Source organism: Moschus berezovskii, chromosome 17 (assembly GCF_049115385.1).
Source record: "Moschus berezovskii isolate FMDL1 chromosome 17, NW_MosBer_1.0, whole genome shotgun sequence".
Lineage (NCBI taxonomy): Eukaryota > Metazoa > Chordata > Mammalia > Artiodactyla > Moschidae > Moschus > Moschus berezovskii.
Window position 1 is genome coordinate 70,239,699 of NC_142476.1, and position 17,140 is coordinate 70,256,838.

Consider the following 17,140-nt stretch of genomic DNA (forward strand, 5'->3'; position numbering starts at 1 on the left):
CAGCTGATTGCTAGTTATTTGACTTATTTCAAGCTGTTGTTTCAAAATAATGCCAATTATTATAAAAATTCAATCATTTTAAATAATGAAAATTGTTTATTTTTACTGATGCATTTCCTTGTGTCTTTTTTATCCCCCTGGAAAATTCTTAATATTCCTCATGATCAAATTCTTCCTCATTTAGGAAAATTCCCTACATCACTCTAGCCTGTGATAAATTTCCCTTCCCTGATTATGTGATATACCTTGTCTACCTTTTTTTATTTAGTAATACTTGCTGCTCTCTGACAATCTTCCAATGTTTTCACTGACAACTTTTTCAGAGGTTTATATCTTCTTTTTTCAATTACTTTACACAGCCATTATGGGTAGGTAAGAAAGAGGTGTTCATCTGTGTATCCTCTGAAATGCCTAAGTTAGATCATTAGAAATGGGACTTGATGACATTTATCTCTTCCTTCTAATTCAGTAGAGAAAACAGCTCCAGACTTTATATCCCAGAGATTATTTGACATCCCCACTGAATCTTATGTCAAGGCTATTCTACCTTTTTCCCTTCCTCCTGGGCACATGGCTAGACTAGATTTTGCCGCATCTCTTGCAATTAGATTAGGTCGTGTAATTGATGTTGGTCAATGCAGTATGGTAGATATGATGCCGTTGCCTGAAAAGGCCTGTATATATATTTCTCTTAGACATATCTCCCTGCTTGCCCTGCTCTATTCACTAGCAGGCTGAATGGACAACACCCTAAGGACCTAGAGAAAGGCAGTGCCACAAGATGAAAAGATCGCCAAGCTACCACCTAGGGAAGAATTTCCCAGAAGACCACTGTGGCCTGGAAGACCCATGGTGGTCTGTTGCATGAGTGAGAAATAAACTTTCATTTTGACAAACCACAGATTAGGGGGGGTTGTTTTCTACAGAAGCCTAAGTTGACTCATAAAAACAGCTGACAATCATCTCATCCCTAATATATTAAAAATGGAACTCTTGTTTTCTTTCTTCTTTATTCCCCAAATCCAGAGCTTCAGCAAGTCTTACCCAACTTCTGGAAGTGTATCTCAAAACGCATCAGATCTGTCCATTTCTCTCCACTGTTCTATATCACCTCCATGATCTTACATAAAGTTATTATTTCTCATCAGGATTCTATAACTGCTCCTGCTGCTTCCATTCTAACATTTTTCTTCTCTTCAGTCCACTCACTACGCAGCAACCAAACTCATCTTTTTAGGACAAAACTTAAACTATATCATGCTCTTACTTAGAACCCTTCAGTAGCTTAACCATTGCACCAAAAATAAATTTCAACTCCTAATCTTGACCTGCAAGATCCTGCATGTTCTGGCCCCTGCCTAGTTCACCAACCTCATCTCACTTTCCAACTCCCTACAAAGTCTAGTCATCTGGCATTCTTTCAGTTTCCTTAGCAATCTAAATGTTTATCTCTTCCAAGATCTTCACCCATGCAGATTACCTTCTTTGAAGATTTTTTTTTTCTCTTTGCTCCTCACACAGCCAGTTCCTTCCTACCTTTTAAATCACTGTTTAAACATCCATTCTTCAGAGAGATTTTCTCTGATAGCAATATCTAAGGAAAATGTCTACCCTCTGATATCCTTTATTGCAGTATCTTGCTTTTTTCCATGTTAGAAATTACCAGAATTTTGAATTACATGTAGCAGATATGAACCTCGGGCCACAAATTAAGAAGTCCAAGAATCATAGCTCTATTTTCCATAAATGGATGCAATTTCCTTCTCTATTCTATTTCAAGATCCCATTCCATTTGCATACTGATTATGATATAGGTTCCAGATACTATAACAAAGGGCCAAAAAATAGTGACTAATATAGCTTTGTTCAACGTAGTGGCTCTCATGTATTAGAATATTTTTCTCTCTTCTTTTATAATCTGGGAATAAGCAAACCAAGGCTGAAAAGGCCATTTTGAAATGTCAGGGATCCAAGCTCTTTTTGAATTGTCTCTGCCTTCCTCATTCTGAGGCTTCAGTACACAGGTACAAGATACAAGATGAACTGACTATAATTTGGGGTGGTACCTGAGAAGAGTGCATGGTTCAGGAAGAAGCTAGGGGTAAAGCAGCTCTGGGGTACAATTCCGTGGCCCATGAATGCTCTCACATCAATAAGGTCTTTGAAGATTTCTAAAGGAGGTGACGTTTTAGGAGAAGATAGACATTTTGGTAAAAGATGTGGAAAAGGATGAAGAAAAGAAGAGCTTAAATGTTCAAAAATCCGTACTTTTGTTTTTCTCCCTCCTGGTTTGGAAATATGGTAAAAATACTAAAAATGCTATAATAATAAGTACAGGTAATATATTAAAAAACTATATTAATATAGTAATAAGTAATATGCACAAACAGTAAAAAAAAGTACCTGACTACAACAGAAATGAAATTAAATATGACTACAAACTGTTACAGAGTCCAAGCTGGTCCTGCCTGCTGTACAACAGGCCAATAAATTGAATGACAAGTTGTTGGGGCAAGAAATAGCAACTTTATTTGTAAAGACAGAAGACTGAGAAAATGGTGGACTAGTGTCCCAAAGAACCATCTTCCCTGTGTTAGAATTCAGATTTCTTTTATATTAAAATAAGAGGAAGTAAGGTCAGACATTTCCTGGTTCCAGTCAGCCTCCAGAGGAGATGTGTTATTCCTTGCTGCAGTCATTCATAGGTGGACCTAATCATGATGTTTCCTGTGAGCTAAACAAAGGTATTTTGGCTTAACACTCACTACCTGGGAGGAAGGGTTTCCAGAGATGGGTCATTATCTATAATTTAAGCTTATAGGCAACATCACTTTAGTGATCAACTTGTAATAAAATGCAAAGTTTCTTTCCTATTGTGGAATGATGAGAAAATCAGGAATATTTGTGGAATATGGAAAGAATAATTTGACAGAAAGTATGATTCTGAGCAACAAAGAATAACTTAGCCTGGAAAAAGGGCTGGACCTAAGAAATCAACAGTTCTTCTGCCAAAGACAAACAAGGATTGTGGCTGAAAGTCAGATTTCCTGTATCTGGCTAGAAGATTAGCATCAAAGTCACAGATCTAATATTAATTGAAGAAAAGGCTGGCAGTTTGAGAATTTAAAGTCTTTGGTGAAAGTGCTGTGGTGGAAGCTTTTATCACAAAAGGTTACATAAATTCAAGAAGGGTGAATTTGAATCCACACCCATGGCAAGATACCACTTTTCTCAAGGGGTTCTGTATTTGTTTTCTGTGCTGTAATATCTCTACTTAGCCATAAGGAGCTCTCCATCCCCATCACTGGCAACCAGTCTATCTGTCTACAGCAATGGTGAGATAGCCATCTTTCCCTTGGTTAAGAGAAATCCATAGTTTGTTGTATTTGCCAAGACCAAAAATGTCAGGAAGCCAGATCAGCAGAACTGCTGCCATTGACATCTTTCACATCAACCATATCTCAAGAGCCAGGATGTCTCTTTGTTGGTGATCGTATCAGTTATTCCCAGGTCAGCACCATCCATCATCAAACTCAGGTTACCAAACTTTGGACCTGGATGAAACTGGTGTTCTTACCAGTCTCTGTATCAGTCTGAATGGTGTCTGTCACTTTGATGAAAGGATCTGGATAGCTGCTGGTATCAGCATCATGGATCGTCTGATGAGGGATTCTTTTAGTGCCCACTCTGCACAACTTGTATGTGGCTTCTCAGACATAATGCAATGAATAGCAGAGACTTTTGGTGGCATGGATCAGATAGAAATTCTCTCTGGTCTTGTCAATTCCGATAACATTCATAAAAAACCAGAAGGGTAGGTTATATCAATTTGGACCTGGTCATCAATTTATTACTCTTTCTTTTTCCGCCTAGCCTGGTTAATTATTTATATGTGTGTGTGTGTGTGTGTATGTGTGTGTAGGTTTTCCCAGGTGGCGCTTCTGATAAGGAATCTGCCTGCCAGTGCAGGAAATGAAAGAGCCTGGAGAAGGAAATGGCAGCCCACTCTAGTATTCTTGCCTGGAAAATCCCATGGATGGTGGAGCCTGGTAGGCTACTGTCCATGGGGTCACAGAGTCAGACACAGCTGAGCGACTTCACTCACAGGCTTCAGTCTCTGGGTTGGGAAGATTCCCTAGAGGAGGAAATAGCACCCCACTCCAGTATTCTTGTCTGGAAAATCCCATGGATAGAGGAGCCTGGTGTTCTACAGTCCATGGGGTTGCAAAGAGTTGGATATGGCTGAGCATATGATATGTATATATATGTGTGTATATACATGTATATTAAATGAGTGTGTGTGTATATATGTGTATATATATATATATATATATATCTCACAAACTCAAAGCTATCACGTACTAAGATAGCAGATGTGATATGTCAACTTAGATTCAACAAAAAAAATTTAATGTTCAGATTAAATCGATGTGGTAAATTTGAATTTTGTTGCTTTTTAGTATCTAAATAAAGATTTCAACTTTAACTTGGGTTTATTATAATAAAAAGGTATACATGTAGAGAGTCTATACTTAGCTTATACTTAGTACAGTATGATTCACATATGGTATTCCCAAACTTTCTCCTGTCCCCAGGCCCCAAAGGGAAAGCTATTTGTTCACTTAGCTGTCTTTGTTCCCTACTCTACCCCTCCACTCCAGAGAAGGGTCTGCTCCTGAGAAGATAATGGAAAAGACAACACCATGGTGGTGAAGCTTCCCTGGTAGCTCAACTGGTAAAGAATCCACCTGCAATGTAGGAGACCCCCGTTCAGTTCCTGAGTTGGGGAGATCCCCTGGAGAAGGGATAGGCTACCCACTCCAGTATTCTTGGGCTTTCCTTGTGGCTCAGCTGGTAAAGAATTCACCTGCAATGCAGGAGCCTCTGGTTCAATTCCTCGGTTAGGAAGATCCCCTAGAGAAGGGATAGGCTACCCACTCTAGTATAAACCCAGTGGACTTGGCCCATCAATCATATTGAACCACTGCATGCATATCTGAGTTGTTTTATCTCCTGTTAGAGATTACTTAAGTCTGTTCCTTGAGAAAATTTTGAAGGGAAGGCATTCTCTCAGCCTGGGGCCACTGGTTGATGGACAAGGGCAAGTCCATTGGTCAGTTTGTCCAGCATCCAACACCTTGGGGTTGCTACCTATTTCAGTACCCTTTAGGACCATAAACTATTGCTCTTAGGTACAGAATGAACATGAAAAGTTGTATACAAGCTTTGGAGAAATCAACAGAGAGGAAATGATCTACCTAGTAATTTCCAAAATAGACAAAAATTCCATTTTAAGTAAAAGTTACACAGTACATGATACGTCAGCACAGAGGAAAGAAATACAGTGGATTTAAAAGCTTTAAAGTGTTGATGTTCCTCACGGAAGAACCTATAGCAATGTTATTCTCTTTGGACTTAAGGACAATGGGAGCCTCTCTTTTTGGACAGAAGAGCTTCTTTAGTTTGATATGACCAGAGCATCAAGCATTTATGATGAGAGCCAAGGAAGGAAGCTAAAGTTAGTGAGGAAGCCCAGCCAGTAGGGACCAATATTCGATCCTGAGTAGCCATACAATTTTTGCTAAATCTCAGGATGGCGGTTTGTGTGAATGGAATATCCACTAAGTATTTTTCGCTAAACATTTATTTGTAATCTCTTGAGCTTCTGTTTTAAGTTTTCTCCATTATTCCCATGCTTTATGCTCTAAAAAAAAAAAAAAAGTATATTTTGTCAGAGGAAGGACTTTATTTTCCTTCCAATAAAAAGGAAAGTCTTGAACCTTCAAGTCCAGTTTCATAAGTGGTGAAGTATAGAATAATATGTTAACATGCATCTAGCTTTAGCTTTTTAAATGTACGAAGACCAAATTGCTAATTAAAAGTTCCTAAGCATGCAGAACTTAAACACCAAGATTATTATTTATTAATGGGATAAACCTTCCAGTAATTTTCAGATCTCAAAGTCATTTATTACCTTCTACCACAAAAGACTAAATATAGAATTTCCTTACTTCTATGGGAAAAAGGGGATAAATGTTTCAGACCACACATGAAGAGTAGTTTTGCTGTGGTTTTTAGGTATATTCCCACATTTAACGATAGAAACAGAAAGCAATTTAAGAACATTTTCCATGTGTGTCCAAAATGGAAGACATATCATCTTCTTGGCAAAAGAGCCAGCAGTCACTGTTGTCTGCAAAGGGCAGTTGATTCATATCTATGTGCACAGCGCTCGTGGGTGTCCAGGAATACAAACACACATTCGGTGAGCTTCCCAGAAGTTTTCTGATGTTTCCATTTGTGCAGTTTTTCAAATGCAATATATTCTCCTAGGAAGAAGTACTTTCCCCATGGCTTCTGCATACACATGGGATCAAGGCAGCCATTTGATCCCTCAGCAGTAAAGAATCTGCCAGCAATGCAGAAGGCCTGGGTTCGATCACTGGGTTGGGAAGATCCCCTGAGAAAGAAATGGCTACCCATTCCAGTATGCTTGCCTACGAAGTACCATGGACAGACGAGCCTGGAGAGCTACAGTCTATGGGCTCACCAAGAGACAGACACGACTGAGCAACTTTCAAAGGACACACACACACACACACACACATGACCCAACAGCACAAGTGTATAAAATCATGTGAATTTTCCAGCATTGTGTGGAAAATTAGAAAAAACTCTGAAGTAGTTATTACATCAGCATGTTCTGCAAATGTAATTCACCAAGTGGGGCATGTTGTGTCTAGGAAGGATTGGCTATGTCTAGAGAGAACTAGGTAGTTATTTCTTTTAAAAAATTGTATTTGGCTATGCCAGGTCTTAATTGTGGCATGCAGGATCTGCTTCCCTGACCAGGGATTGAACCTGGACCCACTGCGTTGGGAGTGTGGAGTCTTAGCCACTAGACCACCAGGGAAGTCCCCAGGCAGTTATTTCTTATGGGTGGTTATCAGTTCTCTCTTTTTTGAAAAAATGCAGATTATTTTAAGGCCCACTAGATTTACATATTTTGACTGAATTCAGTTGTTGCTTCCAAAACGATTCACTTTCTTGAGGGGGATAAGAGTTTCAATTTCCTCAACTCCTTTTCCATTCTACCCCACTCTGCTTTTACCACCACCAATTAATGAAGCCAGACAGTGCAAATGTTTTGAGAATGTTCCAGCTTTGACAAGGGAAAGTAAATTATTGCATGATTATGGATCGCAAATGAGGTTTTGATTGTAGCCACACAACTCAAAGATAAAATGATTTGTTCTGGTTCTGTTCTTAGTCTCTTATTGGGATTGCTCTCCAAGGCACCAATAAGAGAGTGAAAAGAACAGCTTTCCAGGAGGATTTTTCTAAGAATTTCAACCAAAGATCCAAAAGATAATAGCAGAAATCAGATTCAAAAGAAAGAAATAAGGGAACAATGGTAAAATGTGCGGAAAAACAATTGAGGACTGTGGTCATCGACAAAGCTACATCAGAGACTGGATAGGAAGCCCAGAAGTAGCCAGCATGGTACAAGGGAGCAAATGAATGTTTTCCAAACAGGTGTCATTCACTGGGTGTTTTTAGGAAGCTCTAGGATTGATTGAGATGGTTTCGGCATTAGGTCACTTTTCCATGAAATAGTTCTAGCAACTTTCAAGATGAGAGAGATGACGTATTATTTTTGTATAGGAGCAAACTCTGATTTATTAGAGAGAGTATAGATTAGGAAAGTGACCACCCATGTTTTCTTTTTTAATCTTCTTTTCCAGATGTTTTTTTTTGTGTTTGTATTCTGTTGTTGTGATGAACTTGAGTATAATTTTGCAAATTTTTGCCCCCATGATAACATACAAGCAGAGCTGGCTGGACTTTCCCAGAAATGGGGTTGCTAAGTAAAGTAACATTTGCAGTTCAGTGCAGTTCAGTTCAATCGCTCAGTCGTGTCCGACTCTTTGCGACCCCATGAATCACAGCACGCCAGGCCTCCCTGTCCATCACCAACTCCCGGAGTTCACTCAAACTCATGTCCATCGAGTCAGTGATGCCATCCAGCCATTTCATTCTCTGTCATCCCCTTCTCCTCCCGCCCCAATCCCTCCCAGCATCAGAGTCTTTTCCAGTGAGTCAACACATTGCATGAGGTGGCCAAAGTATTGGAGTTTCAGCTTTAGCATCAGTCCTTCCAATGAACACCCAGGACTGATCTCCTTTAGAATGGACTGGTTGGATCTCCTTGCAGTCCAAGGGACTCTCAAGAGTCTTCTCCAGCACCACAGCTCAAAAGCAACATGGGCAGAATCAGGGACTAATGTTTATATAAACCTAAAGAACCTTTCAGACCTTAAATGTCAAATCTGCATCAAAATCTAGTTAGAAGGAAGAGTCATTGTCAGTAAATAATAATTCATTGATTTCTATCTAGGAGAGTGTTTTTGTTTTTTATGGGTCTTCCTGGCTTATTAGCTTATTATTATAAAATTTTTTAAAATTTTGTTGAATTACGGTTGGTTTACAATGTTGTGTTAATTTCTGCTTACAGCAAAGTGACTCAAATGCACACACACACACACATATCTTTTTTGTATTCTTTTCCATTCTGGCTTATCACAGGATAATAAATATTGTTCCCTGTGCTAGTAGAGAAAATTTTAATTTTTATTCTAAAAGGCAGAAATTTAAACAGTCATGGACATCTTAAATAAGTTCAAGTAAGGCTGAGATGGAACTAAATTTGGTCAGTTTAATTTTTGGCTGCTCTTCAATTTAGTTTAAACCACAGTTATCACTGATCCATTCAGTTGCATAATTCATTCTACTGAAGAATGTTCGTCTCTCCCATGCCACACAAGTAGAGCTGGCTGGACTTTCCCAGAAATGGGGGTGCTAAGTAAAGTAACATGGGCAGAGTCAGGGGCTAAGATAACACATTTCTACCGTGAAATATGCCACAAGAACAAAGGTGGAGACCATTTGATCCATTCCTTAGAATTATTCTTCTTAAAATGTAATTAGCACATGATTTTATTGACTGTGTACTTGAGATTAAAACTGAAAATATGTATTCTCCTATATGAAAAAAAAATAGTGTTTCTTATTTTGGTAAACTTGATAATGTGTCCCTAATGGTCTAGAAAGAACTCTGGAATCCTGGTGCCTGGAAATGAGAAAAATACCTAAGCTCTAAATTTCACAGGGTAGAAGAGATCAGTTTCATTTTAAACTCTTCTTCAATTTAGTTGACAGCACCAGGGTATCATTTGACTTGCGTGTTTTCAGCATATATTAGAAAGTTACTAGGCTAAATGAAGTGAAGGAGGAGTTTATGGTAAAATATCCTTGCCCTTGAGCAATGTATAAACATGTGTACTGTTAGAAGCTTTGTTAACATAGGACAATGTGCTGGTACATTTGTAACTCACCAATGATATGGTATCCTCATGGCCCCAAAATGTAGACATTTATGATGTGTTGTTTTATGTTTTCAGTAAATTGTTTCATAATAATGGCTGGGTGTGGGAAACTGTGGTGAATTAGCACTGAACCAAGGGTAAGACTTTTTCCTATTCCTCCCAGCCCCGTAAGCTCATTTCACCTTGCTACCCAGGCTGCTCTGCAAGGTTTATTCCCACAAGAGTTTTCCCTTGACGAATTCACACTTACCATATAAGATTATAAATTTCAAAAATCACCTGAAACATGTTGTTTCACTTCTGTGTCCAGCCCAAGTGCCTGCCAAATAGTTAACCCAATAAATAGTTACAGAAAGAAGAGAGCAAAGAGGAAGGGATGAAAGGAAGAGAGGGAGGGAGGGTTCTATGTTCTGCGTACATTGTGGTCACGCTGGATAGTGTAGTAAGTGTGTTGTGTGTGTATAGCTCAAGCAGCCATAGGTCTCTCCCTGTGTTGTTGGTTGACATGTCCTGTTCTGATGTTGACTAGATCAAACCACCTGTAACTAGCAAGCTGGTCACCATTTTATTTTTAATTTAATTTTATTTTAAATTAATTTTCATTGGCATATAGTTAATTTACAACATTGTGTTAGTTTTGCTGTCAAAGTGAATCAGTTATACATATACATGTATCTACATTTTTTAAGATTCTTTTCCCATATAGGTTATTACAGAGCATTAAGTAGAGTTCCCTGCAGGAACCTTATTTTTAGAGAGTAATCACAAAATGGGGAGAAATTTAGGCCAGTCACCATTTTAAAGATTTGATCTCAACAAATATCTACCTATCTGATTCACTGTTCCATGCTCTGTAAAATTTGGTGTTCAGAGCATTCTAGTTACTACCTCAGGCCCTTTAAAAATTTTTTTAAATAATTTTCCCATAAAAGGAATATATCTTCTTTGACTATTGAACGCTAGGTAAATGTATAATTTCAGTGTTTGGGGAGTCCTGGATTCAGTCAGAAGGATACTTATGTTGTATTTCTATGACATAGATGCACATAGAAGCGGTCCCGCTGACTGGAAGGAAATAAAGGAAAGAATCTAGTTATGAAAAAACTAGATGATTGAGGAGGGGCAGGAATCTGAGACCTGAGCTCTCACTATCTACCCTCCTGCTGCACCTGTTGTCTGACTACAGGGAACCTGCCCATCTAATTCCCACCACAGGAAGACCATCTGTATATCTGGTGGCTGACAAGTGAGCAAGAATGCAGGGCACTGTGGATTATGGACTATGCAAGTGTGAGCTCTCTGCTCACTGTAGAAGTTTGGATTGGCTCAGGCTCCATTCACAGTATTGCCAGGGAAGATCAGCTGACCGTCCACTGAGTGGTGTCTTAGGGCAGCATTTCCAGTAGTGAATTCTCCTTTGTTAGGCAACTGGTCCTCAAACTTTTAATATCAGTAGTTATCTTGCTAATGTTTCATAATTTAGTGGACTTATTGGATATGTACCCATGCTCACAAAACTTCCAAGATGTTTTGTACACCTGAAACTAACACAATATTGTACATCAGTTCTATTTCAATAAAAACAAACTTCCAGATACAAAATAAATGTCATGCAGATGGAATGTACAGAATGGTAGCTATAGTTAATAATACTATATGGTGAATTTGAAAGTGGCTAAGAGAGTACATCTAAAAAATTCTCATCACAAGAAAATAAAATGGTAAATCTGTGAGGTGATGGATGGTAACTAGATGTTGTGGTGATAATTGCAATGATTTTTCCTGTGGTCATGTATGGATGTGAGAGTTGGACTGTGAAGAAAGCTGATCGCCGAAGAATCGATGCTTTTGAACTGTGGTGTTGGAGAAGACTCTTGAGAGTCCCTTATACTGCAAGGAGATCCAACCAGTTCATTCTAAAGGAGATCAATCCTGGATGTTCATTGGAGGGACTGATGCTAAAGCTGAAACTCCAATACTTTGGCCACCTCATGAGACGAGTTGACTCACTGGAAAAGACTCTGATGCTGGGAAAGGTTGGGGGCGGGAGGAGAAGGGGACGACGGAGAATGAGATGGCTGGATGGCATCACCGACTCTGTGGACATGAGTTTGAGTGTACTCCGGGAGTTGGTGATGGACAGGGAGGCCTGGCGTGCTGTGATTCATGGGGTCGCGGAGAGTCGGACACGACTGAGCGACTGAACTGAACTGAACTGAACTGAACACAAGTATTTAATCTTATCATACACCTGAAACTAATATAATATGTCAGTTTTACCACAATATTTTTTTTAAATAAATCAAGTAGGCAGATGACCCTCAGGAACAGAAAAAGGAGAACAAGTTCACATTTTGAACATTCATCGAGCTATCCATTTATAATTTGTGAAATGTTTGTATGTTTGTGAAAACTCAGTAAAAACTTATTTCAAAACATGTGTATTCAACAAGCTGTTTTGCTTATTTGAGGAATGAGGAAACTCATTTTAAGCATTAGTTGGGCAAATAGTTGTTAGGAAATTTAAACATTGTATAGAAGATTAGATGAAGTGACTTTTCGTTATGTAATATTTTGACCCTTATGTTGTGTAGTTTTCTGTTGTTGGGCTGGAGTCTCCTATATCTTCAATCATTCTTCAGATAACTTGGTTTCATGTCCATCCATTATTGTAAACCAATTTCTTTTGAAGGCAAATGGTTCTCCAAGAACAGAACCATCAGCTTTGTTGTTCTAATTGCTAGAGTGCCCTCAGATTTTATGAAATTTCACTGATGTGTTTTAGCACTTTTGCTGTGAGTCTTTGTCAGACAGTCCCCGGTAGCAGAAACTAAATCCCATTAACCTTCATGTTGTTCTTACTCTCCCTCATTTTCCAAGTTGTACTAAGTGCTCGATGTTTGGGGGCTGCTGTTGACATGTTGTTTGCTATTTCAGCCCTTTGGTTCTGGGCATCTTCAGGGACTACTAATAGAAATGGAAAACAAGTGTAAGTAAAAAGGCAAAAAGAAGAAGTATAAAGCAGGCAGAAAAGCAATTTTTGTCTTACAAAGTGAAGCTAGAAGGAATCTGATGGAGGAGGAAGCCACCGCAAAGCATCCAAAGCAGGTAATTCATGAGATAAAGTGAGTCTCAAGTGAGAACAAAATGTGACAGAGTAAGTTCAGTCCTTGAGAGGTCCTGGAAACTACAAATATGGATTACAACTGAATTTTAAACTCTTGATTGGAAGCTACTAAGAAAAAACTAAAATACATACAGTCTATATAAAAAGCAAAACAAAGATTTTAGGAATCTTCCTGCAAATTTATCCACAGAAGAAAAGAAATTTATATCTCTGTGTTCAGCATGGGGTTTATAAGATGCCAGGCATTTTACCAGGTGGATGCTGGGAAAGGTTGGGGGCGGGAGGAGAAGGGGACGACGGAGAATGAGATGGCTGGATGGCATCACCAACTCTGCGGACATGAGTTTGAGTGAACTCCGGGAGTTGGTGATGGACAGGGAGGCCTGGCGTGCTGTGATTCATGGGGTCTCAGAGAGTCGGACACGACTGAGCGACTGAACTGAACTGAACTGAATATCTGGAAGAGAGCTCTTATTTGTAGATATAATTGAGTATTCCTGTCTTGCCTTCTGTGAGGCCTTCCTATATACATAGTTTCTTAATTTTTGTATCTTAAATGGGTTTCTGTCACTTGCAACCAAAAGCATACTAGTACTTAAAACTGGAAGTTTTTTTTTTTTTTAAATAGAACCTTGGAGAAAATATGGAACTAGCTCATGAGGGTTGGAAGCAGTATTTCCCCATTCCAAAAATAGAATGAAAAACTGTTAATTTTTGTAATGATAACTGGTTTTTCTCTTGAGATCAGATCGTATGCTCTTTGAGGCTGAAGTTTTAATAATTTTGTAGTAAATTATTGGGCTTTCCAGGTGGCTGAGTGGTAAAGAATCTGTGTGCTAATTCAGGAGATGCAGGTTCAATCCCTGGGTTGGGAAGATTCCCTGGAGAAGGAAAGGCAAACCACTCCAGTATTCTTGCCTGGGAAATCAAATGGACAGAGGAGGCTGGTGGCTACAGTTTATGGGGTTGCAAAGAGTCAGACATGACTTCTTATTGTTCCATAGACTTCAGCACACCAGGCTTTCCTGTCCTTCATTAGCTCCAGGAGTTTGCTCAAACTCATGCCCTTCGAGTTGGTGAGGCATCCAACCATCTCATCCTCTGTCACCCTCTTTTTTTCCTGCCCTCAATCTTTCCCAGCATCAGGGCCTTTTCCAATGAGTCAGTTTTTTCCATCAGGTGGCCAAAGTATTGGAGCTTCAGCTCAGCATCAGTCCTTCCAATGAATATTCAGGGTTATTTTCTTTAGGATTGACTGGTTTGATCTCTTGCTATCCGAGGGACTCTCAAGAGTCTTCTGCAGTACCACAATTAGAAAGGACTTGACTTAGGGGCTGAACAACAATAAAAGTAAATTATTAAATGAGCAGAAATTGCTGAATATTTCTGATGGCCTCCATAGATGTATTTCAAGAGGGTGAGAAGTTCCTGTTCAAGGTTACTTTGCTAAAAAATAGAATTAGAAATAATGGAGTAAGTATATAATTTTGTTATAGGGAAGATCTTAAACTGCTTAAGATCAAATTTTCATTGGTCTTTCGAGTTGTGATATTAGTATAGTGTTTTTTAATAAACTCTACTTCTGATGCTAAAGATAACACAGGGTCGTGGTTTGAAATATTAATATGCAGAAAAAGAGATGAATCAGAGAACACCAGTTTCATAGTCTCTTACTCCTCTTATCTCACAAAGCACCCTTTGATAATTACTGTATTATGTAGTTCTGGTTGGAAATTAACCTTAGTATTCCATCATTCTTGAGCTGTGCAGTCCAGTATGGCAGCCACTAGCCACATGTGGCCAGATAAATTTAAACTAATTAAAATTAAATAAAATGAAAAGTGTAGTTCTTCTTTGGCTCAAGCCATTTAGCAAGTACTCAGTGGCTATGTATGCCTAATGTCTACCCTAATGGATGGCACAAAATAAGAGCATTTCCATCATTGGAGGAAATTTTATAAGATAGCTCTGATCTAAAATTCATTTATGAAAAGAAATATCTCGCAGCCCAAGTCAGCCCTACTGTGTTTCATTTATGCTCCAAGGCTAATAACTTTAAATAGAAATTAGAAGAACGGACAATGTCTTCAGTTTGTAGTTCAGTCTACATTAGACCACACAGTTTCCTGTATTGTTAATTAGCAAGGAGTGTCTACAATAATGATATTGAGCAGCGGCCACTTAAATAGTTTTAGGGTAATTATATGATCAAAATTATTCTCAAGACTAAAAAAAAGTGACCACATTTCTCAGCATCTTAAGTAATTCACAGTCACCAAAATCACCACCAAGAGAATTGAACAACTCAGTTGGGACAGCCTGAGGATTCTACAATGCCTCTTTCATGGATGATCTTGAAAACAGTGAAAATATTTCCAGGAGTCTGATCTCAGGGTCCATATTGACCAATTATGAGGCTTAGTCAGTTGCCAAAGAGGTTAGTCACACATCCAACGTTCATCTTGTCATCACCATCTATAAGTGTCCAAGGTGTGGTGTGTTGCCCTCTCTGATTCTTTAAATGGGAATTTTCACTGCTGCTGTCTTCCCCACCCCACCCTCTGTCACCTTGAGTTATATTAGGGCAGAATGTTAAGTCTATATATTTTCTGTACCTCAAGAGCCTTGCTTGCACCTGATGGAGCCCTCTAGAGAAGGAATCCTGAATTTCTGAACTGATGATCATGTCACTTCTGGAACATTCAGTTCAGTTCAGTCGCTCAGTCGTGTCCGACTCTCCTCGACCCCATGAATCACAGCACGCCAGGCCTCCCTGTCCATCACCAACTCCCGGAGTACACTCAAACTCATGTCCACAGAGTCGGTGATGCCATCCAGCCATCTCATTCTCCGTCGTCCCCTTCTCCTCCCGCCCCCAACCTTTCCCAGCATCAGAGTCTTTTCCAGTGAGTCCACTCGTCGCATGAGGTGGCCAAAGTATTGCAGTTTCAGCTTTAGCGTCAGTCCCTCCAATGAACATCCAGGATTGATCTCCTTTAGAATGGACTGGCTTCCCTGGTGGCTCAGAGGTTTAAGCGTCTGCCTCCAATGCGGGAGACCCGGGTTCGATCCCTGGGTCGGGAAGATCCCCTGGAGAAGGAAATGGTAACCCACTCCAGTATTCTTGCCTGGAGAATCCCATGGATGGAGAAGCCTGGTAGGCTACAGTCCACGGGGTCGCAAAGAGTCGGATACGACTGAGCGACTGAACGGAACGGAACGGAGAATGGACTGGTTGGATCTCCTTGCAGTCCAAGGGACTCTCAAGAGTCTTCTCCAGCACCACAGTTCAAAAGCATTGATTCTTCGGCGATCAGCTTTCTTCACAGTCCAACTCTCACATGCATACATGACCACGGGAAAAACCATTGCCTTGACTAGACGGACCTTGGTTGGCAAAGTAATGTCTCTGCTTTTTAATATACTATCAAGGTTGGTCATAACTTTCCTTCCAAGGAGTGAGCGTCTTTTAATTTCATGGCTGCAATCAGCGTCTGCAGTGATTTTGGAGCCCAAAAAAATAAAGTCTGACACTGTTTCCATTGTTTTTCCATCTATTTCCCATGAAGTGATGGGACCAGATGCCATGATCTTCGTTTTCTGAATGTTGAGCTTCAAGCCAAACTTTTCACTCTCCTCTTTCACTTTCATCAAGAGGCTTTTGAGTTCCTCTTCACTTTCTGCCATAAGGGTAGTGTCATCTGCATATCTGAGGTTATTGATAATTCTCCCAGCAATCTTGATTCCAGCTTGTGCTTCTTCCAACCCAGCGTTCCTCATGATGGAACGTTAACAGGATGTAATTTCTAATTGTCTACTTCACAGTTAGTAGAGTGGGGTTAGTGGACTTGAGGTTCATGGAACAATAAAGTAGGTTAAGCAAAAGTTCATTAAGAATTTTGTGTAAAAATGAGGAAATACATGTGTTAGAGAAGTCATAGAATGATGAATAACTCTTTAGTTGTGACCTATTCCAAATCTGGTAGAACATCGCTCCTCAATCTGACATATTATTATTATTATTTTTAATAGTATGACTCCTTCTTGGCTCCAGTAGGTTGGTGAAGCTTATGCTTATCTAAAGGCTTTTCCCAGACTTTTCCCTATAGCCAGAGCTGATCAGTCTAAAGATGAGCACCAGACCTAGGCATGATAAAATGAAGTATGAAAGTCCAGAATGTGATCATGGACAATCTTTCAGAAAAAAAGGAACATACAATTAGGAGCAGGGAAACCTGAGTCTCATCATAACTGTCAGTTTGTTCAGCCTGGGACATATCACTTTATCTGTCTGGACCTAAGTTTCTTCATATGTAAAAAGAAAGGCTTGATACTAAAATATTGCTATATCCCAGGGTATTGTCTATTGAATGTTAGTGACCATAATGGTGTTGGTCAGTTCTGCACTTACTGAAGTTTCTTTGCAATAAGACTTCTCAGAACATTTAATAAATTAATGTGCACTGTGAATCTTCTAGGAAGATCCAAATGTACAATATTTACTTAATTTCTTTGATATCAGATCATTTTCTTCCCTAAGTGGCTTTCACAAGGCAATGTTTCTATGGAATATGTTTTGAAAAATATAGCAGAAGATCTTCTCTGAGATCCTTTGCTGCTCCAAGAT

General features: G+C 39.3%; 1 pseudogene; it reads right to left on the reverse strand.

Moving 5' to 3' along the window:
- Positions 1–3,316: 3,316 nt before the first annotated feature.
- On the reverse strand, positions 3,317–4,705 carry LOC129550991 (small ribosomal subunit protein eS4 pseudogene; annotated as a pseudogene).
- Positions 4,706–17,140: the final 12,435 nt, after the last annotated feature.